This window comes from Anguilla anguilla, chromosome 5 (assembly GCF_013347855.1).
Source record: "Anguilla anguilla isolate fAngAng1 chromosome 5, fAngAng1.pri, whole genome shotgun sequence".
Lineage (NCBI taxonomy): Eukaryota > Metazoa > Chordata > Actinopteri > Anguilliformes > Anguillidae > Anguilla > Anguilla anguilla.
The window spans coordinates 7187990-7213801 of record NC_049205.1 but is presented as its reverse complement, the minus strand read 5'-3'; the positions used below and the strand labels follow the sequence as shown (position 1 = coordinate 7213801).

The window sequence follows — 25812 nt, the reverse complement described above, 5'->3', positions numbered from 1 at the left end:
CACTTTACAGGCATTTAGCAGACGCTCTTATCCAGAGTGACTTACATAACTTTTTACATAGCATTTACACTGCATCCATTTATTCAGCTGGATATATACTGAAGCAATGCTGGTTGAGTACCTTGCTCAAGGGTACAATGGCACTGTCCTACCCAGGACACAAGCCCAGTTCCTTACCCACCATGCTACACTGCCGCTACACTTCAACCTTTTGAACAGGGTTGGCTGACAGGAGAGATCTACCGAGAGCTGCAGTGGCTAAAAGCACACATGTGGACACGTCTGAAGCTATTGTACATTGTCACTGCTCTCTTTGCCGTAGGTTACAGATGCTGCTTAGTGGGATCCAGTCCAACTCGTTTACAGAGCTGGCACACGGATGGAACCAATTAGTGGTCTCTGAGCCCACAAAGCCGCCTCTTTTATTGCTATGTTCGGGATTCAGACCTGAACGCTTTCTCTGGTTTCAGAGAGTTCCTCGCACACTGAGGAACAGTGTAATTCCAGCAATTTAAGGTCACTCTTGTCAACAGAAAGGCTTTTCTGTTGAGTCATTATACTTCAAAGCATATGCAAAGTTGTGTATTGAGCAAAAAAACACCCTGTTACTTTCCTAAAACCTCTTCTTCTCTTGTATTAGGAACACTTGTTTTGTTTTTTGTGGGGGGGGGGGGGGGGTGGAGTGGGGGGGTGGAGTTAGGGGAGTTGGGGCACCTCAATCTTTGAAGAACTGATATACAGAAATCTAAATAGAAATCACATTAAAAAATAAAAGAGTATTCTGTTTCCATGTTTATCGCATAAATTAGGTATGCGTTTTGCTTCTCATGAACACTTTCTCTACAAGGCGTCGACTCAAAGTTCACTGCAACGGAACAGGCTGCCGAGACATCTTTGTAGAGCGCATTCTTCCAATTTAATAAACCCAAGGATTACAATGTTTATGCTCAGCCAAATTCCAGATTACAAAAGTAGGATTTGACTTTCCAGAGGATTGGGGAACCTTCTCAGACACCCACTATCCCCCCTTTCCATGTAGCTTTGGGGAATTATCCAATCTCCCAATGCGAACAGCTAAAGAGAAAAAACATCTTTATAAAGTGATACAAAAACTGTGCTGCAAACAGAGATTTTAGGGTTAAACAGCCTTCTGCTACCCCAAACCAGACTCATTTGACCTACGGATGATTGAAATCTGAGTGTACTGTTTCAGAGTTATTTTGAATAAAAATCTGTGTGTCTATGAAAAATGCACAAATATTTACCCTGCAAATACTCTGTTTGTGTTCATGCTTTGCTAAATCAAATTTCCACGCGATAACTTCTCTAGGCATTGGATTCTATTTTTGTCTCATACTGCATGTTCAGTTGTTTGTCATTTTAAATTCAAATTCTGACATTTATGTTTCCCCTGTAATGCACTGAGACAGTTTGTGTGTGTGTGTGTGTGTGTTGACGGTGCAGTGTTATGAAGGGGCTGACTGAGAGATGCGGAGGCAGAACAGAGAGCTGGGGTTTGGTTTGGGGAGTAGGCTTCATGTCAATCTCAGAGTGTTGCCGCACAGGGCAGTGCTGCACTACCCCGGAGATGTCATCGCTAATTGCCGAGACATTATCACAGTAACTCAAACGATTCTGTGCATGTAAAAGAATGGGAGAGATGCAATGTCCTGTTCCGCCCAGGAGCAGTAGGACAGACACACGTCCTCCGTCAGAACACAGGAACACAGGCTCGAACCGCGAGCAGTAGGACAGACACACGTCCTCTGTCAGAACACAGCAACATAGGCTCGAACCGTGAGCAGTAGGACAGACACACGTCTTCCGCCAGAACACAGGAACACAGGCTCGAACTGTGAGCAGAAACAGACAAATGACCCCTGTAGGCCATGGGGACAAAGGCTCGAACCGTGAGCACAGACTCAGGTTCTCCATCAGACCACAGGAATAAGGTCTCGAACCGCGGGCAGAAACACAGCCACTCTAAAGCCGCGGGAATGCTGGCTCGAACCGCGGGCAGTTCATCAGCACCGGGGAAAATACCCGCTGACACAAGGACCTGATTGCCACTTTACGACCGCAGTAAAACCGAGGAGTCAGGCCGGTAAATGTTTGCGGCGGTGTTGCGTGCGCGCGTCTGAAAAAAAAAAAAAATGAAAACAAAAACGGGGATTTGGGTAAATCCAACACGAACAAACACGCTGCCTGAAGTGCTCACCTGATTGCCACTTTACAGCACTAATGAAAAAAGGAAGGCTCCGGAAGGTAGGTGCGTAGGGATTACGGTAGCATGCGCTAACAGATGCAACATTTCAGAACATCGGGTACCGCGTGTGTCCTTCTGTGTGCTATTTGAGAAACGCCTCTTAAGCCGTTCTGTGAGCACGCGCCGCTGCTACGAGGGCCCGAGTTTATTTGCTTAGAAAAATCGGCCAGTCCTAATGTGACATACGCAGGGACCTGTTGTGCCAAATGGGAACGTCCTTGTCGACCATTTTCCTTCCTGAGATTTCAGAGGAACACACATTCCTTCAGTTAAAAAGCCAGGATTAGAAAGAAAAAAAAATAAAACCTTCTGAATTGCTTTCAGCTCAATTAGCTCTTCAGATGAACACATAAGTAATTGAACTGAAACTGCTGATATAGTGAGTGGTACTCGGCTTTTGGTTTGAAATGATTGTATGTAAATTAGGAGTCTTCATGGGCTGAATGGCACGTTCTCATCATTATGTGTTCATCATATATTCTTCATCGTGTATCCCCCACGGATTCATCATCTAGTTCTGTGTTGTGCTTCCAGTTGGGATGTCGGGTGATCAGAATGTCAAAGAAAAGGTGGTGTAAGATCTGAAGCACTGTAACTTCAGACTTAGTACTGCTGGCTGTGTTTTTAGCACATCCTAAAGCCTTGGGGGTTTGGCTTGGGTGGTTTGGGGGTTCATGGAGAGGGCAAAAAAAACCCCAAAGGCTCAGACATTTTTATGAGCGAGGATTGTAGTGGAGCGGTTTGACAGAAAGGCAGGGATCTGGGGCAGGCCATGAAAGCTGCTTGCAGATCAGAGGGATATAACTGTGTACCTGTGCCATGGAATACATAGCGACCATAAAATGATTATGTCTGTGCCATGGATTAAATGGCGCCGATAAAAATAATTTCAGTGCCAAGGATTAAATGGTACCTATATAAATTATTATGGCTATGCCATGGATTGAATAGTGCCCATAAAAATGATTATGTCTGTACCATGGATTAAATGGTACTTATAAACATTATCATGTCTATGCCATGGAATAGTTTCTATAAAATAAATATTATTTCTGTGCCATAGATTAAGTAGCACCTATGTAAATGATTATGTGTGTACCATGGATGAAATGCTGCCTATAAAATTTATTACGTCTATTCCATGGATTAAATAGTACCTATAAAATGTATAATGTCTATGCCATGGACTAAATAGTACCTATAAAAATGATTATGTCTGTGCTGTGGATTAAATTGGACTTAAACCAGACTGTGTCCTTGGGTCCTTTACAGATTGCATCAGACGCTGCTCCAGTGCTATGGATGACATCACACTGGCTCCCAGACTGCGTGCTTTATTTCCGAATGCTCTGTACGCCCCTGTAGCGTCTGCCAAAAAAAGTCATCATAAATGAGGGCTACCACCTGGCACCCTTCTTATCATTCACAAGCTTCTAGCGTATACATATCACACAAAGGAAAAAAGATATCACTTTACTTCAGCAGCGGCAGATTCAGAGTTCGTGCGAACCCTCCTCGCCCGACGCCGCTGCCGGATCGAGGGGTTTTGTGCTGGCTTCGGCACCGCGGCATCAGTAGAATGCAGAATGAAGAAAAAAAAAAAAACCACGAAACTATGCGAAATACGTCCGCGCGGACGAACGGTGTCGGCGCCGCGGGACGCGTGTCCAAGGTGAGCGCCGTTGCGCGTTTGCGGCGGGTTGCGGTGAGGGCCGCCCGCTTTTCGTCGAAGCGCCGCGAGATACGCAGGAAAGGTCCGACGCAAACTCAACCCGCCTCCTTCACACTAATCCCTTCCAGCCTCGCTCGAAGAAAATGAGGTCTAACAGCAGCCTTCCCTTCGGTCCTGTACTTTCACTGAGCTCCACCGAGCTCCTGCTGACGCTGTTTAGCCACGTTTCTCTGGCGGGGTAGCACCGAGCACTGACTCAGCTCCCGTCGCATTACCTAATCAATCCTAATTCCTTTGCGCTCCGAACGTCTGGGATGATTACGTAAGCATGTGACTGACCCCGGGTCCGTCACGCTGGGCTGGAGTGCCCACCGAATGAAGCATAATGTAATCATTTTCAGTGTAACACAATGCGATTGCGGTGTAACTGATTTGGACGCGGCCACAATCACCATCTCGCTAAGTGGGGACCTACTCTAGTTCTCTGAGAGCCAAAGGAGATGAAGAAATCAAAGGCTCAACTGGCAGGGGTTGTTCTCTTCTGTTTCAAAAAATGTTTGCTTGCGGAAAAAAAACAGAACACATGTTTTATGAACTTTACTGTAGCTGGGAAGAGGTGTTGTGAGGGGTGGTATATTTAAAAAAACCCAGTGAAACCAAAGTCAACAATGTTATTCACGGATACTTCACAGCGAGGCTGTATCACAGTGAAGACATTCTGTGTTTGCTTGAGGAAGACAGATGGGCAGGGAGGCAGGTAATAATTAGTAACAATTAAGGCTTTAGAGAACGGCTTAACAATGATGGCCGAATGAGCCCCGATGTGGTGCATATGCGGTGGTCCCACACCTGATGCTGTAGCCAGCGAATCACAGACAAGGGGTCTGTAATAACCAGTGAATCATGGAGAAGAGGTCTGTAATAACCAGTGAATCATGTAGCAGAGGTTTGTAATAACCAGCTAATCACAGACCAGAGATCTTTAATAGCCAGCGAATCACAGGCCAGAGATCCGTACTAACGAGGACTCACAGACCAGAAGTCTGCAATAACCAGGGAATCATGGAGCAAAGGTTTGTAATAACCACCGTATCACAGACCAGCGATCTATAACCAGCATATCACAGACCAGCGGTCTATAATAACCAGCGAATCACAGAGCAGAGGTCTGTGCTAACCAGCGAATGGGTGAGAAACAACTGTGTGTGGCTGGCGGTAATCTCCAGAGGAGTTTGTGCTGATAAGCCTGAGCTCAGGCAGAGAGTGGGGGCGGGGGGAAGGCGGGGGGGGGGGGGGGGGGGGAGGTTAGAGTCTCATGGGCGGCGCGCTTAGCAACACCCTGGTCTTAATCCCACACCAGGCAGCACCTAATTAAAAAGGACTCAGACCCACAGTGGAGGCGGGGGCCCGCAGATCGGGCCGCCTGGCAGCGGCTCATTAAAATGCGGCGGGGTGCAATTTTAACGCCGGCGCCGGCAGACGGCGACGCTGGCCGAGCGCGCTCCCACGCCCGCGCCGCCGAGGCGCTCCGACGGAAACGGGCGGCCCGGCAGCTGCTCCCGGGCCGTAAATCAGGTCCCTCTCTGCGGCGCCTCCTGCTGTCCCGGCGGGTCCGCGCGCCGCCGCCCGCCATCGCCAAGGACGACGCGCTTCCGCTCTGAATTATTCATCCTGCGCCATCTGCGGAAGAGGACCGCCCCCCCCCCCCCCCCCCCCAACCAACCCCACCACCCCCGCCCCCACCCTGCAGCCAATTGCCACGGGCTGGCCATTCATCTGCCTGACAGCAGGGGGCAGCAGAGCGATGCAGAGGTTCGGGAACATGCACAGAGGGTTTGCGGGTTCAAACCCCGGAGTGTTCTCCTACCCTCGGGCGATTTGCTGACTCTGGATTTCCCAGTAAGAATGGGATTGTGTTAAATGCGAAGCCTGTCACATGCCCCTGGATCGTGGCACCGGCCCAACACATACAACAGTAAACAGTAAATCTAGTTCACAATAAAATGCCATCTAATATCACATGCCCCAGCATGATAAGGGTTTCAGATTAAATCTGAAAGCCTCTAGTACAGGGGTCTCAACCTCCGACATATTCAATCAGACACATTCTGAACATACATATTGCGTGATCTATGGTGCATGTGATTATATCTGCACACACTGTTTGGAAAATAAAAACAGGCTAAAAAAAAAAAAAAAAACACTGTGATAATTTCTGCAGGACTAAAAACAATTACCCGATCCTGGCCTTCCCCCACCCCCCTCAATTATCTCCCCCCGCCCCATTAAAATGTATAAGCCTTCTGAAAAATTCAGCCATGATTCAATCAGCTAGATTTTTCTCAAGGAACTCATTACATTCCCCATTAGAGGAGCGATAAGCTGACCTCGCCCGTTGCCCGTGGTGATGCTTCTCTGAGGGACAGCTCCCTATCGCAGTATCAGCCACGGTCCTGCACACACCGCCACTGTGTCCGTCTAACAGCTACGCTTTTCTTTCTTTCAATCCTTTCTTTCTTTTAGCAAAAGACACAAGACAAACAGAGAACACCCCTACAGCCAACTCTGAGAGAGAGACAAAAAGAGGGAAAGAAAAATTATGTCATGCATTTAATTGTTTATGTTCATATGTGTTTATACTTCATGATGTTGAATTGTAGTTTACGTAATGTTGTTTGGGGAAAGCTTTGGCAATACGTACAAATACTGAAACGTCATGTCAATAAAGTATTTTGAATTTAATTGAATTGAGAGAGAGAGAGAAGGAGAGAGGGGGGAGAGAGAGAGAGAGAGGGAGAGACAGATAGAGAAAGAGAGAGAGAGAGAGAGAGATGGAGTGAGATGGAGAGAGAGAGAGAGATGGAGAGAGAGAGAGAGAGAGAGAGAGAGAGATAATGTGCGCGCAGAAGCGCTTCCTCGGTCCTGTCCCCAGCAGCTGAATCAGTGGGAGATAAACGGCCTGAGGCTGCAGCCGGCCGCTCCTCTCCGCGTGCACACATTAGCCTCCCTGGCACCAGGAATGCAGACCCTGTGCATTCCATCCAACAGGCCCCGCGCATTCCGTCCACCGTTTACAGTATAGCCAGTTAGCACATGCTCTCATCCACAGTGACTCGCTCAGCTTCCGTTCTTTACAGTACAATCCCCTCACACATCTGGTTCTGAACTGAAGGCATGCAGGTTAAATACCCCACTCAGGGGCACAACAGTACAACAGAAGCACCCTTCCTGGGTACCTGAGCTTTCAAACCTAGTTCCAAAATCACTGTGCCACACTACGGCCAAGGGAGTGCAGCATAACGACAGCCGTTTCCCATGACGAGTCAACAGGGGGCGCTCTTCCAGCTGGACTCGGAAGGTGAACTAGCCGTTTAAAGACACGGAGTTTCTCAGCTCCAGTTTGGCTTTTACAGTGCGGATGCTTTCCTCCTGTCTGCCATAACCCTGTTCTATTGATTGTCTGAAACCGATGACCCGGTGCAAGTGAGTACTTTCTATTGGGTCCCTGGGGGTTAAAGGTCATGGAATTCGGTCCAATAAAAGACGCTTGAGCCCCAGTGCTGCCCCACCCCCTGCCCCACCTCTCAGAGGATTGGCTGTCAGAGCCCCCTTCTCTCATCAGGTCTTAATGACTCATTTAACATCAAGTGATAGATAAACAAGCGAAGCAGAACTGGCCCCAGAGGGGGAGGTGTTGTGTTTTCGGCGATTACTGGGACAGGCCCACCAGGAGCCGGCCCAGCGGCGTCTGAAGCACAAACACACCCCCACTTCACTGTTTTAACGATTAACGATGTCTGTAATGAGGACGAGGAAAAAAAAAAAAAACGCATCAGCATTGCCATTTCAATTCGCGCTGAAATGAACTACCTCTCAACACCGTCCTAACCGCAAACCGAACCCAAACGCTAATTTAATTTATTAACTTGCCATGTCCCATAAACTGCCCTGTAATATGCTAAACAAAGATGCATTGAGGCAACACAGGGTGAACGCAGTCACCACGGTTACACGCCAGTGACTTACCAGCCACTGCAAAAAAAAAAACATTGCCAGGGATGTAGATGATAGATTATAGTTATACATTTTGGAGAGAAAAAAAAATAAAATTCAAATGAGATATAATTAACACTTGGGTGGAAACTGCATTAAAGAAATGAATTATATTTCAAACTGCGTTGGAATTATTTTATCACGTTCAGTGCAAGTCGCTCCAGTGCCCAGGGTACTTATGTCATTACTATGAGCATAGTCTCTGAGAGATATGAACTCTATGTGAACAGGCTGCTCTGTCTCCACTGTACCGTAAGGATTAATGGCGGCTTTTGATAGTAGAAACACCATACACGGAATTCCTTTCGGATGAGGGAAATGATGATGCTATAAAATGTAACATTTTTTAATTAAAAAATATGAAATAGTGCGGCATCCTGCTGATGCCTTGGGAACTCTGAATTAGATCTTCTTTAATACTGTAATTGGCAGGAAGAAAAAAAGACAAGCGATGTCCTATTTTTATGATTTATTTCCCCCAGGTAAGTGATGGCACACTGAATGAGCTGCTCTTTGATTGGTCCTGAAAGGAAGGCCCTGTACTAGAGCTGCTCTGTGATTGGTCCGGAAAGGAAGGCCCTGTACAAGAGCTGCTCTGTGATTGGTCCTGAAAGGAAGGCCCTGTACAGGAGGTAGGTGGTCCCTGCGTACAGTAAGAGTGTAATCTCAGGATGTTACTGTGCTTTTCAGGTACAGACCAATCTAAACAGCTAAACTGACCCAAGAACCCTACAGACTGCTCTGAACAGGTACACTGACCCAGGAACCCTACAGACCGCTCTGAACAGGTACACTGACCCAGGAACCCTACAGACCGCTCTGAACAGGTACACTGACCCAGGAACCCTACAGACCGCTCTGATCAGGTACACTGACCCAGGAACCCTACAGACCGCTCTGAACAGGTACACTGACCCAGGAACCCTACAGACCGCTCTGAACAGGTACACTGACCCAGGAACCCTACAGACCGCTCTGAACAGGTACACTGACCCAGGGTCAGTACCTTTCTCGTCGGGATGACGCGGCGGGTGAGGTGACCTTCCGGCCCCCCCGAGCGCTGACAGCACATCAGGACGGTGGGCGACGGTGACGAGCGGCGTATTGATCAGAGGACTGCGGAACACACAGATGGCTCATAAAGATTCCTGTTCGTTATGCTCATCCTGGGAAGCGAAGATAAGGCTCTCCTGTAACAGGGAGAGAGGCACGGGCCATTGGCCAGAGCGTGCCCCGCCCCTTCGGGGTGCGGGAAGCTGCCCGGACTGCCTCTCACTCATTCAGGCTCGTCTTTCAAAGTGACATTAGCTCAATAATCATGTCCGTCCATTCCTCCAATTACCCGTCATTCTGAGTGATACTTGTATTTGTTTTCGACGCTCAGATTCACCTTTTGTGGAAAAGGTCTCCAGTTTTGGATTGCCATTTGCACCTTCTGAGTTATCACTGTCATACCCACAATAGATGCCCAAGGGCAGGGGCATGTGGTGCATTTACCGGCAAACAAACTACTATTTACACCCTACAGGCCACACACAGACCACAGGAGCACAGTGACTATTTTACACCCTATAGGCCAGACACAGTACTACAGGAGAGCCAGTGACTATTTTACATTTGCAGTGCACTTATCCTGTGCTGAGACTCACACTGGCACACTTGCGTTTGGATGTCAGGTACCTTAGTGACACACACACGCAGTTTCTGTGCACCCAAAGCTACTCTTCCTAGAGGAAATGACTTCTGTTTCTTCACTTTGGCATTGTGTCAGCTCCTTGGCTCTCTGCCTCGTCACACCTCAGCACGACGAGTGTGTACACTTTAATATTATCTGCTCACAGCTACAGGCTCTCTTGGCCCCGTGCATCGACTTGTGTACTGCTGATGTTTGTAAAGTCTTGTGTACAGATGGCTTAGCGGTGCGTGTTGTGATGAATCCACAGAACCGCCAAGTCTGTGTGTGCTTCCGCAGGAATCCAGCTCCTGGGAATCTGATATTGGATTAGCCCGAGTCTGACTTTATTAAAATCACTTTGGTATGAAGAAGCCAGTTATTGCCTGATTTGTGCTCCAGATTGACAAGGCAGGTGAATCAAAAGTAATGAAATATTTTTTTCCAAAGTGCTCTTTTGCAAATATACAATTTACATTGACTTTAGATTACATTCATTACAAAAATGTGTTTTGAAGAGACCGGCTATTCACAGAACACCCACTATATAAGTGTCGCGCAGCTCGATGTCTGATTTTATGTAGTTATAAACTGATTTAGTCATTGAGTACTTCAGAATGTATTGGCTATATGTTGTCAGTGTAAAGACTACTGTAGCATGACATGGATATACCCTGAACAGTGGGTTTGCACACAGTTAATTGATCAAACTAATGACCCCTCTCTGTTCCCATTGATGTGGTGTGGAGATCCCAGGTTGCCCTTCTTCCTCACACTCTGTATAAATCCCTACTCCTGTACAAGCTAGCAGTGTAGCCACTGTGTATTCATCCCAAGTTAAATGAATCAAAGAAGATTAGATAAAACATGTGTGTATCCATGCAGGTCATCACGATAATATTCCTGTTTTAAATGGAACTCCGTGACTTTGGCTACAATTTAACTACAGTGAATAATTGGGGGCTTTGTACAATATATAATGTGTGACTAATTTACTTTAAAAAAGCATCTCTCGCTCTCTACCTCTCTCTCTCTCTCTCTGTATCATGTAGGCAGGTAAATCATAAAAGCACACACGGGAGAACACACAGACCCTCAGAATTATCCAAATTCAGTTGAAGGTTTGCGCCCCATTTGCCAAATTATTGACTGATGAGTGGACCCCACACCTCAATGCCATGAAGAACAATTGGTTCAGTTATAGCTCCAAAGCCAAGTCTTAATCTCCCTCTCCCTCTCTCTCATGCATAACCAGTCCCCACGCACCTTCCCACTTTCTATCTTTTTACAGCGATTTTCATAGCAGCTTTTCTAAGTGAATCTAACTGCCAAGTGGTTTTATCTGTACCCCCGGCTGATAGTTTCTCGCTTTGCATGCAGAGGTGTTGTTTATCCTGCGCGCACACTCACTCACTTCGTTTCCATGCGAGTCCGGATCCACACTGCATGCGTCGCGTATTCTCTGCGTAAAAGCACGTGGAAACTGCACAGCGCGTCGTTTATATGTTCATATATCCTCTTCCGGTTTTGTTATTTATTTATTTATTTTTAATTTTCCTACTTTAACTTATTTATTTCCACGTAGTCTACTTCACTCGCTCTCTGCTGCGTTTTCAAATATGCTACATTTGCTTTACGGTGTCTCGTAACTGCGTGAGGAAATTGTGTACACTAATTCTGAAATAAATACCGATCTACTTACAAGCTATTCCAGGAGTCACGGCGAAGACTTTCCGAGCTGCATTTTTAAATTGCTCTTATAAATCGGTTTCGTCGGTGACCCAACTCCTTGTATTTATATTCCTGCCTTCCTTTACCTCGTCTATTCTTCTCACGTTTAATTGTCGTGTTCTGTGGTATAGTAATTTACTGTCGCCCCTCCCTCTCTCCTAATTTTCAGAATGATCGATCCCCTCCGCGTGAAAAGCAGTTCTATTGTGTAGTAATGTGTAACAATAGCGCCCTACCCCCGAGATATTTGGTGAACAGATCGCTCCTCTAAAGAACTGTTATTGAAATACGCATTAAATAAGGACCGTAGTTCCCATATATAACGCATTGTATAGTACACAAGGACGTGTTTTCCAACTTCATAACTGCTGGCTAAGCACAGCTCACTCACAATAGGCCCACTTGCCAATATATATATATATATATATATATATATATATATATATATACCTTTAAACCCATACTGTGTGGGGCACTATAATAACAAGGGGAAAATCAGAAAATCAGAACAAAAAGGAAACACACACATTTTGAATAAGAATTGAATATCTACCTAATTCAGCTCTGCATGCATTGTTTGAAGTATTCCTCGTTACTTGTAGGATATATATATATATATGTTATTATTATTATTATTTTTTTTTTTTTACACGATTCTGCATGCAGAATTTTAGATGGATGTTTTTTCCATCTAGTGTAGTCTTGCTGACTGAGTGGACCCCATATTTCACTTCCATATATCACAATTGACTCGATCACACTCCCCATCTCTCTATGGCCCGGTATATTCCCCTGGTTGCCACTCATACAGTGCGAGCAGTGACCCTTCATCCATCTGAGTCAGCATGCCATGTGACTCCCAGTCTCTTCTGGGCCTCCTCAGTCCGTCTTTTGTTTTTAGATGCACTCATTCAGAAATTAATTTGCTGGCGGTGTCTGCCAAACAGAACCTCTTTCTCAGATCGTATTCCAACTTCATTCACACAGCTCGTAATGATGTGTCTGTATCGCAGTTAACCGTACGACTTCAGCCAACTGCAATGACTAATCATCGGGTTTGCGTAAGCAGCTGCATCTTCTGATCAAAGGCAGTTTTAATCTATCGATATTCTGACCTTGCTCTTTATCTCAGTGTGAAACTTCCTTCTGCGTCATTCTAAAGAGAAAATGTATAAAATAATCACACTGTGAAAAGACTTATGAAAGGTAAATACAACTTAGTCTGCTAATTACGCCAAAATTGTTTTAAATAACTGATGATGATGATGACGATGATGGTAATGATGATGACGACAACGATGATGAAGATGATGACGTTGATGTTATTGTTGGTATTGCTGTTAGCAAAAGTTCAGCAGCTCCACATATGATGATGCTGATAGTGACGATGATGATAATGATGACGGTTGTTGTTGCTGCTGTAAGTGAAAGTCGAGCAGCTCCGCATACAGTACGCAGAGAGGGATGACATGAGAGAAGGCGATTGGATGAGAGCATCGCAGACCAGGATTATGAGACAGAAGAAGAATGAGAATGAGAGTGATGGTCTTTTACAACCCAGGGGTTAACGAGCACCACCCGCCTCTCCAAGCTGGATGGTCCGTGATAAGGACATTATCACGCTGTGCTTTAGGGTTGCCAGCGCCTCTCCCAGTGAGATTGCACTCCGCAATCTGCATCTCATTACAGCTCATCGACTGGCTGGTGTGAGATGTCTGCCCACCGCCGCTCCTCCCTGCTTGCTGATCCTTGTCGGCTAAGTAGGTGCTTTAGGAAGTCACTACGAGGCGTTTTTGTTCAATATTGCCATAATACACTGAGCGGCTTTGAGTGGCTGTTGATATAAATGATAATTGTCCGCCTCGGCGCTGCAGGATCTGGACGTGCGTTTGGTTAGCGCGTTCCGCGGCTCAATTAGAGGCGAGGCGAAGGCCCCGCAGTGCGGCGGATCTGCGCCGCGAGAAGACGAAGACGCGGACGGGCGGTCGAGGACGGCCGCGCTCTCGTATCCGTCCTTATCGTCCCATCTTCCCCCCAAAAAAATCCTCATTAGCCGCCCCCTTGTAAATTGGCTTTTGCATTCCCCAGAACATAACAGGCCACCGCTACGACGTGCAGAAAGAAAAAAAAAAAAGACAAGAAAAAGTGGACAAAGGAATAAAGGGAAACCAAAAGAGAGGGGATTAGCAGGAGATCAATTATTAATGTGGCTGTAAAATTGAATCCTATGTAGCTAATCGTTACCCGGGCTCTAGCACACGGGGGCTGTGCTGAAAGAGGCCTTCAGAATCCACTGACATCCTGGCTTTTAGCAAACCCCAGGATTTATACTGTGGGAGACGCCGCGGTTCATCGGTGGCGGTATGGGATGGACTGGCCTGGGACCCGGCTTCCTGCGGAGTCCCCGGGGCCTTTATAATGCGCTTGGTCAGTCCGGGGGCCTCTCGACGGAGACGCGCGGAAAACACATCCGCCACCAGGGCAGACATCTTACCCCGTGTCCATCACGACACGGCCTCGTCTTTATCTGCTCGATATTGGAACCGGCGGGAATGTGGAGGCGTTTTGTCCGAAGCAAGTGTGGAGAGAGACGGATTCTTGGCGGAGACTTCAATCAAGAAGCGAGGTGGAGAACGAGGCGACCATCTTTATCCAAAAACAACCCTTAAAGCACAGCGTTTGTGTCTGTGCCTCAACCTTAAAGCACACTGTTTGTTTCTGTGCTTCAACCTTAAAGCACACCGTTTGTGTCTGTGCTTCAACCTTAAAGCACACTGTTTGTGTCTGTGCTTCAACCTTAAAGCACACCGTTTGTGTCTGTGCTTCAACCTTAAAGCACACCGTTTGTGTCTGTGCTTCAACCTTAAAGCACACTGTTTGTGTCTGTGCTTCAACCTTAAAGCACACTGTTTGTGTCTGTGCTTCAACCTTAAAGCACACCGTTTGTGTCTGTGCTTCAACCTTAAAGCACACCGTTTGTGTCTGTGCCTCAACCTTAAAGCACACCGTTTGTGTCTGTGCTTCAACCTTAAAGCACGCTGTTTGTGTCTGTGCTTCAACCTTAAAGCACACTGCTTGTGTCTGTGTAATTTGAGACTGTGGCCTGTTTTCAATCAACATCTGTCCTTAATTTGGACTTTAAAAAAAAGAAGTTTTTTTTTTTTAAGTTCACCAACATAATTTGGCGAGTTCAGCCAATCACCATAATTGACTTTCTAATCTCTGTTTGCGAAGAAAATAAACAACTCTCATTTATGTACTGAAGTCAACGTTGAGGACAAATTTTTCTTTTCAATCATCAAAGAATGAAATTAGGCACACTTATGATGGTGCCTTGATTTTAAATGTGAAACTACTGGCAAACATCACAATGATAAATAATGTTAACCTAAAAATACAGTACATGACACCTCATTTGCCAAAGAAATCTGGGTTCCCTCATAGATAAGAAATCCAAAGGCTTATATAGATCTACATATGGATTTTCCTCTCAATGGATCAGCCCGATTGATTGTACTCAGAGACCTGAAAATAAGGTGTGTGGGAGGTCTGTTTATACACAGGCTTTTGAATAAACATCTCTGTTGCAAAGCGGGCGAACCCTCGCCAACAAACAGCGGCTTCCGCCACCACGCCGCCGCGCCTCAGGAGAAAGGCCTCATCGATTTCGCCTCCTTCACAAGCGACGGCCCGCCGATCGACTTTAAACGTCTGGACCGCTTCCGAGAAATGAAACGCACATTTGTGCCTGATCTGAAATCCTCTTTGAAAAAAAGGGGGATATGAAGTGAAACAGGGCAACCAGAATATGGGCCTGGGGGTGGAGTGGAGGGCATGGGGATCTTTAAATTTCTCCTTTAGCAGAACATTAACACTGCCTGTAGGCTATGAGGAAAGAACAGTGTTTAAGCTGTAGCCTCTCAGCCAAAACCACCACTGTCCATTTACAGTGCCCATGCCCCCCCCCCCACTCTCTCTCTCTCTCTCTCTGTCTCTCTCTCTCTCTTTCTCTACGGTTAAAAATAACAATGTTTTCAAATGCATAAAAAAATGCATACAACAAATATATCTTAAACAAATAAAACATTTTTACAATGTTATTTGGCAAGCAGAGCATGCCCATTCAATGTATGGAATGCATCCAAAATTCCCGATATACCCCTCTGATATATCATTCACACCGTGTCACGGGGGCATTAGCTGGGATTACAGGGCACAGGCTATAGTGGCCCAGTGCGAAGACGAGCCTCCTTAGAGGACAGAAAGGGAAGAGCACCGTCCTCTGCAGTGGGCGTTAGCACGGAGACTGGGTCGGGCAGCGTTTGGGAAACGGAGCTGGAAGGTGACCTATGGGGCCTATCTGGGCGCCATCCTGTTCCCCAAGCTCTTCCTGTTCCCCCTGCCGCCGTTAGCCAGGCTGGTTTGAGCTGTGGGTGGGATGGGCGGAGGTGGGGGGTCGGGGGGGGGGGGTAAGTGCCAAACAGGTGCTTCATTCATCAGCGCGCCCCTACCCCCGCGCGCCGGGACGTCGCCCCGTCCTCCCCCCGGATCCTGGCGGACAGCTGGCATCGAGCGCCGCGCCGCGCTACCCCCGTCTCCCCGGAGACCGCAGCCCGCTCGCGCTGTCTGGCGGCTGCGTAATGGCGCGTTTTAGAGCCCTCCGGGGAGCGCCACTTGGATTAAAAAACATGGCTGCCGGGGGGGGGGGGCTGGGGGCGTCCCGCACGCCCGTGCCTCTGAGTCTCTGTGCAGATAGGCCCGTCTGGTCTGAGAAACGCGGGGGCTGGGTGTCTGTGAAAAATCCGCAGAATTAAGCAGAGCGGAGGCACAATGGCTTCTGCCTGACCCCGTTCACTGCCTGCACACTTTAAAGGGAGTCAAAGGAAATAAATAAACCGGAAAAAATAAACAAGGCCATTGGTTAAAAACTCTCTCTTGTTAAAAACTCTCAATTCCTAGACTGGTCAAAGTTTTGGTTTTAACTGCCTCCCCCCCCCCCCCCCCCCCCCTCCCTCTTTCCCCCTCTGTATCCAGCCACATGATGCTAAGGTGTGGCCTCCGCACCCCCAAGGGTGACCTGCACCATCTGAGGGACACCTGCACTACCTGCAGAACACCTGCACTCTCTATAGAACACCAACACTGTCTAGGAGACACCTGCACTACCTGCAGAACACCTGCACTGCCTGGGGTGCACCTGCACTGTCTGACGGACACCTGCACTGTCTGCAGAACACATGCACTGTCTGATGGACACCTGCACTGCCTGCAAAACATCTGCACTACCTGGGTGACACCTGCACTGTCTGCAGAATACCTTCAATGTCAGCAGAAGACTTGCACTGTCTAGGAGACACCTGCACTGTCTGCAGAACACCTGCACGGTCTAGGAGACATCTGCACTGTCTGCAGAAGACTTGCACTGTCTAGGAGACACCTGCACTGTCTGCAGAACACCTGCACGGTCTAGGAGACATCTGCACTGTCTGCAGAACACCTGCACTGTCTAGGAGACATCTGCACTGTCTGCAGAACACCTGCACGGTCTAGGAGACACCTGCACTGTCTGCAGAATACCTTCAATGTCAGCAGAAGACTTGCACTGTCTAGGAGACACCTGCACTGTCTGCAGAACACCTGCACGGCCTAGGAGACATCTGCACTGTCTGCAGAACACCTGCAATGTCAGCAGAGAACTTGCACTGTCTAGGAGACACCTGCACTGTCTGCAGAACACCTGCACGGTCTAGGAGACACCTGCACTGTCTGCAGAACACCTGCACTGTCTAGGAGACATCTGCACTGTCTGCAGAACACCTGCACTGTCTAGGAGACACCTGCACTGTCTGCAGAACACCTGCACTGTCTAGGAGACACCTGCACTGTCTGCAGAACACCTGCAATGTCAGCAGAGAACTTGCACTGTCTAGGAGACACCTGCACTGCTTGCAGAATACCTGCAATGTCAGCAGAGAACTTGCACTGTCTAGGAGACACCTGCACTGCTTGCAGAATACCTGCAATGTCAGCAGAGAACTTGCACTGTCTAGGAGACACCTGCACTGTCTACAGAATACCTGCAATGTCAGCAGAGAACTTGCACTGTCTAGGAGACACCTGCACTGTCTGACTGATACCTGTACTGTCTGCAGAACACCTGCAGTGGAAAAAAAAAAAAAAAAAAACACCCCCAGAAATGGCACCTAAATGACCCAGATGGTGTGGAGAGAAAGACTGCCCTGCAGTTATGAGCCAGGGCCTGCAGCTCAGGCTCTGACCTCGCACACACACACGCACACACACACACACACGCACACACACACTCCTCTGCCGAAACAGCATGCTTTCACCTAATCACCAGAACGGGACCTGCTTAATGGAATACGGCAGACCTGCGGCCAGCCCACTGCAGCGGTGGGATGCTAATGGAATAAGCAGCCCTCTCTTGAACTTCAGAAACAACGTGTGTGTGTGTGCGCGTGTGTGTGCGCATGTGTGCATGTGAGTTCTGCATATGTGTGTGTACATTTGTGTGCCTGAGTGTGTGTGTGAGAGTGTATGTGTGTGTGTGTGTGTGTGTGTCTGAGTGTAGGTGTGTGTGTGTGTGAGTGTGTGTGTGTGTGAGAGTGTATGTGTGTGTGTGTGTGTGAGAGTGTATGTGTGTGTGTCAGTGTGTGTGTGTGTGTGTATGTGTGTCAGTGTGTGTGAGTATGTGTATGTGTGTGTGTGTGTGTGTGTGTGTGAGTGTGTGTACGTGTGTGTGTGTGTGTGAGTGTGTGTGGAGTTTGGTATTGGTAAAAGCTGTGCCCTGGACTTGGTCCTTCGTATGCCTCAGTGCTGATGGGCTGGGTGTTTCCCGTTGCGAGCGCTTCTTTAAAATCCATCGCCCGATAAAGGCGGCGGACCCCTCCATGTTCAGCCCTGTTTCGTTTCTCTTTCTCCCCCCCCCCCCCCCCACCCCCGTCCTGTCTGTGGGGAGAGATGAGGCTGGCAGGAATCTAACAGAGAGCAGGAGAACACGGGGCCTAACGCACGGGGCCTAGCGCGCGGGCCCGACACAACACATTCATCATTTATAATTGCTCCGCTCGCCGCAATCTCGCCGCCACATGCTGAGGGAAACACATCAAGAAGTTAATTTAGTGCCTTAATAACAAAAGCTATTAAACAAAAAACCAAAAAGTGGGGGGGGGGGGTACAGAGAACATACTGTGCCCTAGTCACATGGCTGTGTGCTGAAACAGATACTGAGACGTGATCCGGCCGCGACGTTTGATTGGTTAGATTAATTTTCCGTCCCGGTAAATTCACATTAAACAAACCGTCAGGCGCGAGAGAGGGATGGCGGTGATGGATGCGCGGGCGCGTCGGCGTCCGCGGATCAAAAAAAAGCCGCAGCGCGTGGTCGGCGCGGCGACGGACTGACCGCAGGCCTCTCTCCGCCCCTGGGGTCTGACATATCAGAGCTGCACCAATCGCAGCAGAGCACTGCCTGCTCGGCAGCAGAAATAATGAGCATAGCACTCTCTGTGTGCTACAGCTCCACTGTACCTGTGTTAAAGCTCTCCCTGTGTTAAAGCGCACCGAGCTAAAGCTCTGTGTTAAAGCTTGATGAGCTAAAGCTCTGTGTTAAAGCCTGATGAGCTAAAGCTCTGTGTTAAAGCCTGATGAGCTAAAACTCTGTGTTGAATCTCTCCCAGTGTTAAAGCTCTCTGTGTTAAAGCTCTCCCTGTGTCAAAGATCTCTCTGTGCTACAGACGGCAGTTTGTAGCACAAATGACTTTCCCAGTCATCACAGACTTATGATATTTACTACAGTGTTACGGTTTTAACCTGGAGGTAAATCAAAGATGCAAAACCTGTTCGCAAGATGTAAGATAAGAAAAGCAGTGATAAGAGAAGCTGGTCACACCTATTCAGACATGAATTCAGCCAATGAAACACTTCTGTCTTAGCTATCGCTAGCTTCTTCCACAGACAACTGATGCTGATGGAAGTTACAATCTTAATGATGAACTTCCACAGGCCCCCATATGAGGAATGCTAAGTCCTATTATTATTATTATTATTATTATTATTATTATTATATGGCTTTCTGCTAGAGGTGTTTTCACACTAATGCAATTTTGAATCCAATGGGCCACTGAACATACTGCAGACATCAGAAAGACAAGCGAGAAAAAGACAAGAAAGGTGAAAAAAACAACATTTTTATCGTCCTTGGTTACATCCATGTGAGGTAGTGATCTACACCCCATCGACACGTTTCCATTAAATTAAAGGCAGACATCAGTAGGACTGCACACAGTCACAGCTTGAGAGTTAAGTCTGCCGATGACTGTGCTTATGAAAGAAAAGCAAATGCTGTCTTTAATTGCTTTTCATTTTAAGGGCCCTTGCCAGAGCAGCGCTCTATTTCATGCCCATAATTGCCTTTCCAAATATATCACTTCATTTTGCATGCAGTGCATTTTCTTCTTCTGGCTGGCAGGGAACTGTCACGAGGTGAGTTCGAAATATATATACATATATTTTTTTTTTAAATCCATGAATAAACCATCAAGATTTTATAACCTCTTCTGCTGTTGAAACAATGCTCGAGTTGTTAACACGGAACTTTGCGTTAGCTACAGCTGTTTCTCCGCTCATTCCGCTTCTTTTGATTAAGCGGAGGCCGCCATTAAAAGGAGCCGCCCGTGTAAGCTTTGTCTGACGCCGTCCCGTCAATCACAACACAAACGCCTTTCCCCCTCGCTCTTCCTGAGCACTTTGATCCCCCGTAAACTGCAACAAATCTGTCAATTTTCCGAAACTTTGTAGAGAAAATTGGACCGCATCTCGCCTGTTTCCCGGAGCCCCCACTGTCACTTGCTGAAAGGAAAAGAAAAAAAAAAAAACCACATTTTCGGATGTACAAATACTTTCAGAATGAACAATTCCGGCGCGTTTTTGAATGTTCTGAAAATAACCTCTTCCCTCTCAGGTTCACAGAGGTTTCAGTGAAAGTTTGTTTGTTCCGAGGCAAAAAAAACTTTGAAGATATTCTCAGCACTTCAAGTGATTTTTGTTTGCTTTCCCTGGTGTGCAAGAAAAATCACCAAAGCATTTCGTGCTAAGGTAGCAACTAATCCCTACAGTCTACCCGACAGTAACGGCATTTTATTCAGTGATTATAACAGGTTTTTAAAAATTATCCATTTATATATTTATCTTTTGTTTCATTTTTATATTAAGGGATTTCTGAGAAAACATTCTCAATTGTGCTCTGAACATTTTGAAATGAATCACTGAAGTATTAATGCTATTAAACATCCAACGTCAAAACATATTCAAAACCAGAAAATAAATTATGTAAGCGCTGTTTCAGGATTATGAAATATGTTTTTATGCATCATACTCAAATCAGGCCACACAGCCAACTAAACATTTATTTGTATACCTCACAGAAGCTGAACATTTTTTGTCTGTTTTATACGCACATATTCACAAACATTCATTCATGAGACTTTAAAGCAGCCAGTATGGTTGTGATTACAATGCCAGTATTTAATTCATTTCAATATGGTGGCCATCCTGAATTATTATGGATGGACTGCACATTACTAGGATGTGTGTGTGTGTGTGTGCGTGTGTCTGTGTGTGTGTGTGTTTGTGAGTGTGTGTGATTAGCAATTCCACTCTTGTGATTCCTTGTTGCTCAAATTTCCTTAACGATGTGTTTGCAAAGGAAAAGTCATGTTATTTATCCCTGCGTGCCCTGGGAATGTTTTGGGAATACACTGGGAATGTTTTGGGAATACACTGGGAATGTTCTGGGAATATGCTGGGAAAGTGCCGGGGATATGCAGGGAACATGCTGCCCCTTTCCTGGGGGTGGCACCGGAGCAGAGTCATCAGCCTGCTCCTGCTGTTTCTTTGTTGTTTAGTTTATTAAGGAGAGAGGTCGATACTGAAGTGGCCTGTGGAGGTTGGCCTGAGGTGAGTAATGTTATTCTGAATAGCTGTTTTGTTTTGGACGCTGAGCTCTGCCTGGATGACCTTAATCCTGAGCTTTGTTAGGGGGGGGTGTTCCAGCTCTCACTGTTGCTGTGGATGGCAGTTTTTTTTTTCTTTTTGTTATTGTCTTTTTTTTTTATTTTAAAGAGAAATCCATAACACATTGATCTGATTAAACAGAAGCTGGGAAGTGTTCAGGGATCCTTCGCCCTACTTCACAATTCAACAATCTGCAGCTGCAATCGACCAAACCGACCACTGAGCCAATCAGGAGAAGCGTGAGCAGGAAGCATTGACCCCCCTCTCGAACCCCAGCAAAAACACACCCCCCCCCCCTCCCCCACCTCAACAGATCGATTGAGTGGATTTGTGCTTGCTTTGGGTTTGCAGCCTTTCAGATGGCGAGTTTAAAACAGGCAGATTTATGGGAAAATGAATCAAATATCCCCCCCAACCCACCCCACCCCACCCCACCCCCCAGCCCCGCCTCCCCCTCCTTCACAGTTCCTGGTTGACAACTTGACGGGAGTTCCCCTGGCAACTGGCTCAATTTCCTGATTCACCTGTGGACTGTCTGACAAGCAGGGGAAGGACCGCAGAAGGACAGGGGTTAATGCACAGCTACTGCCGCTGATGCCAGCTTCCTCGGATGGCAGCTACGTCTCCTCCGCTAGCGTCTGGCCTATCCTCCGTGCCCATTGGCCCTTTTCTGCAGAAGCCCCGGGGTTCACTCGCGATCCCATTGGTGCGGCAGAATGTGGGTCACGCGTAGCGTTATTTAAATGCAAATGAAGTGACACGGACTCGCCAGACCTGAGAATTGCCGGCCACCGGGTCCTCGCTGGAATCTCTGCCTAATGAATAATTGATGTGCGGAATAACGTCGCCCCTGGAGTTCCGCACCTAAGGTACCCCCGGGCAGGCTACAAGCACCTGCCACTGGCAGCACTGTCAGCAGACTTAAGCAAGTATGGCTTTCTGCTCAATGCTCATGTTCCCTCCACCCCAAACACCGGCCCTTACAGTTTCTATGCAATCCTGTACATCGCAGTCAGGGCTATAATCTCTCTCGCAGTGACATACAACAACACCTATTTTAATTCATCTTTTTCTGATTTCAAATCAGCGCAGAGATTCCCCCAAACACCGCCTTCTGAAGCCACACTGTTTATGCCGCCTTGCTTTTCAACCATAATTACAATTCTTCAAGTATAACCAGCCATTAATTGTTTTTAATTAGACTCTTTACATGTCTAATGAGGGGCGATGTATCCTCTTAATGTCACAATTATGCCAGAAATAGGCGTTCTGATTAGAAACGCTTGCTTTAAAGGTTCGCTACTGCGGGGGTTCAGGTCAGGCATTGCTGTGAAGCGTATTGCGACAAACGTTTCTAAACCACGCTATGCAAATACATTTCGATTTGATTTGATTTAAAAAAAAATGAATCTTCAGTATTAATTTAAAGACTTTTAATCAGATCAGTCTTCGGACAATTATTCTTTCATTTTCTGCAGTGTGTGGTGGGTTGACAGAGGGTGTTGGCAGTGTGGACATATGGTAATAAGTCAAACACGCACTGTGTAAAAGTCTGATCTAAGCATGAAGTTATTGAATGGCTAAAACGATGTTTCAGACATTATCTTAATCTATCGTGAGATTGGTGAAATGAAAATTCTGTATGCACGAGGACGCCTCAAGGGTTTGGAAAAAAATGTTCCACGGATCAGACAGGGAGCCCCAAATTAGACATTTTTAATCTTCGTAAATGGCATGTAGAACAGGGAATCGTGGGACCTGACAGCCTTAGTTAAAAGTGCTGGATTGTTCTTTTTTTTCTTCATTTTTTCTATATATTTACGCAGAGCTGTTCTTATATCCCTTCCACCATTTTCAGAGGTTCAGCCTTTTACAACAGACACATTTAAAACTAGAACATTTTATAGTGTTTCCAAAATTGGCTTAAAGTTGATTTTTTTTATCTTTCTATTTCATCACTCTGGAAAATGTCCACAGACAAGATTTGTTTTTAAAGACAAATTTGCTGATTGGTTATATATATCTTTTTTTTTTTTTACAAATGCAGTTGGATCTCCACGAAATCCCTCTCCACAAATATAAATAAATCCGTTGATATATTGATTCATAATACAGTCTGTCCAGGACATGCTGTCTTCAGCAGCTTGTCACAGTTCAAGAAGAGATTTCTCCAAATGCCTTCAAACTCCACATTTTCTATTCATTGTAATTTTACAAGGCACTTTCCCACTGACTCACCCTTCAATTACCTGCCCAAAATGCAGGCCGCGGCACGAAGGGAAAATTACCCCTCTCAACCGCTGCCAGGACGCATCACGGGGAACGCGCCGGACCCGAGACGCTTCGGAAAAAGACGGGAAGTTGTGTTCGTGTTGGATTTAATGAGCTGTCCAGGGTGCTGAAGACACGGACTGCACTGCCTCGCGGGAAACTGACAGACGAGGCCGTTTCAGAACCACGGACAGCGGTGAAATCCGCAGAGCAACCGCATGTGCTCCGCGAACGTTGTGACAGGGCAGGTCAACGTTTCTTTTTTTCTTTTTTTTTTTCTCCAAATGAAAGACATCTCACTTTATATTTTTTTTAGTATTATCCTGCTATTGGGGTTGATGCGTCTTAGGAATGTTTTGGCTTTTACATTTTAGTCCTGTCTCAATCCTGCCACTCACTCCCTCAACTTTAATTTCAAAAGAATCCAAAGAAAGAAAAGTAAAAACCGTAATCACATTGGCCAGGGAGGTAGATATGCATAAATAACACCACTGTCTGCACCACTAACTACACTCTCATAGGGGATTTGTTCTGACATGCTTGGAAATTACATGAATGCAAGCGCTGTTTTAAACAGAAAAGAACAGGGTGCGCCTGTTCATGTACTGTACATGAACTTTTGTTCAAACAACCAATGCGATTTCCTTCTTAACCATTTCAATTTGCATTTTTCAGGTCTATTTATAAAAACTGTGAAATAAATGGTACACGTGTAGTTATGATAGTTACAACATCATTATTTATCTATCGATACAATTTATATATTGTAATACCACATTTTATTCTAGCTGAACTGTAATATATGCCTGTCCAAAAATCTATACTGTTCAAGCCATATACTTTCTTTCTCTTCTTTATTTGAAAAAGCACGTGCTGAATTATTTATGTATTTAGGGATCTGCTCAGATATACGGTCACACATGGGTGCTGAAGAGAAAACAGTACCATGCTCTGTCCTGGTAAACATTTTCATTCTTTCATTCTCCGATACGTCCATCATCATGGTTTTACCAGGCCAAATGTCAGAAACATCATTAATTGACACAAAACAGCACACAATTACTGCAGCAGAATTTAGGAGGGAAACAAAAACTAACCATTCCAAAGAAGCATGTAAACAAATGTTATAAATAAAAATCCCGGGGATTGATGATAAAGTACAGCTCTGGTAACGCATCCACCAAATTAACCGCTTAAAATGCTAATTTCAATGAGACGAAGGTCAAAGGTCAAAGTCTGCAAGCTGGAAACAAGCTTGCCAAACTTGTGGAGGATTCCCTGGTTAGGGCTCCACAGAGCATGTGCAGGATGGGGCTGCAGCTATTTATAGAACAACCTTCAGATGCACTGAAACACCTGCAGCTGTTTGGGTACTAATCCACAGCACAGTTACACATTACTGCTGTGAACCGTAATGCCACAGTACAGTTAACCATCACTGCTGTGCACCCTAATGCCACAGCACAGTTAGACATAGCTGTTGTGCACAGCAATACTACCTACAAAACACAGGTCTGATAAGGTACCACATCATTACTGTAGTACAGTAATGCCACAACATAGTTACAGATCACTGCTGGTGAACAGTAATGCTGCAAACCACAGCAGGGTAGAGTAGCCCTACAGGCACCGAGCCCCTCCAGGACCAGGGTAGAGTAGCCCTACAGGCACTGAGATCCTCCAGGAGCAGGGTAGAGTAGCCCTACAGACACTGAGACCCTCCAGGAGCAGGGTAGAGTAGCCCTACAGGCACTGAGATCCTCCAGGAGCAGAGTAGAGTAGCCCTACAGGCACTGAGACCCTCCAGGACCAGGGTAGAGTAGCCCTACAGACACTGAGACCCTCCAGGAGCAGGGTAGAGTAGCCCTACAGACACTGTAACCCTCATGGGCCCAGTAGCCCTACAGGGAGGCAGAACAAACTTGAAATTCAAGACAAAAAATGAAATAACAATCACAACCATAATGAGCTTTGTCTCGCGGACACATTATTGTGTGGTAGGTGAAATAAAGTCGGAACAGGAGGAGGGAAAAAAACAATGTGCTGGAAAGTAATATTACTTGCTGACAGAGTAAACGAGCACATCCTAAATAAAAATCCCAGGTGTCCTGG

General features: G+C 46.4%; 1 protein-coding gene across 8 annotated transcripts in view; it reads right to left on the bottom strand.

Moving 5' to 3' along the window:
- The window catches only part of lingo2b (leucine rich repeat and Ig domain containing 2b), a 265280-nt gene that overhangs the window by 9513 nt on the left and 229955 nt on the right, over nucleotides 1-25812 (bottom strand). Inside the window, exon 1 of one of the 8 annotated variants that reach the window (XM_035420065.1) lies at nucleotides 11366-11683. The exons of 6 other annotated variants lie outside the window; for them this stretch is intronic. The gene's annotated coding sequence lies outside the window, so the exon portion shown is untranslated. Of the gene's footprint in view, nucleotides 1-6325; nucleotides 6346-11365; nucleotides 11684-25812 lie in introns of those variants that run through there. One more of the 8 variants, XM_035420066.1, reaches the window with a different exon arrangement.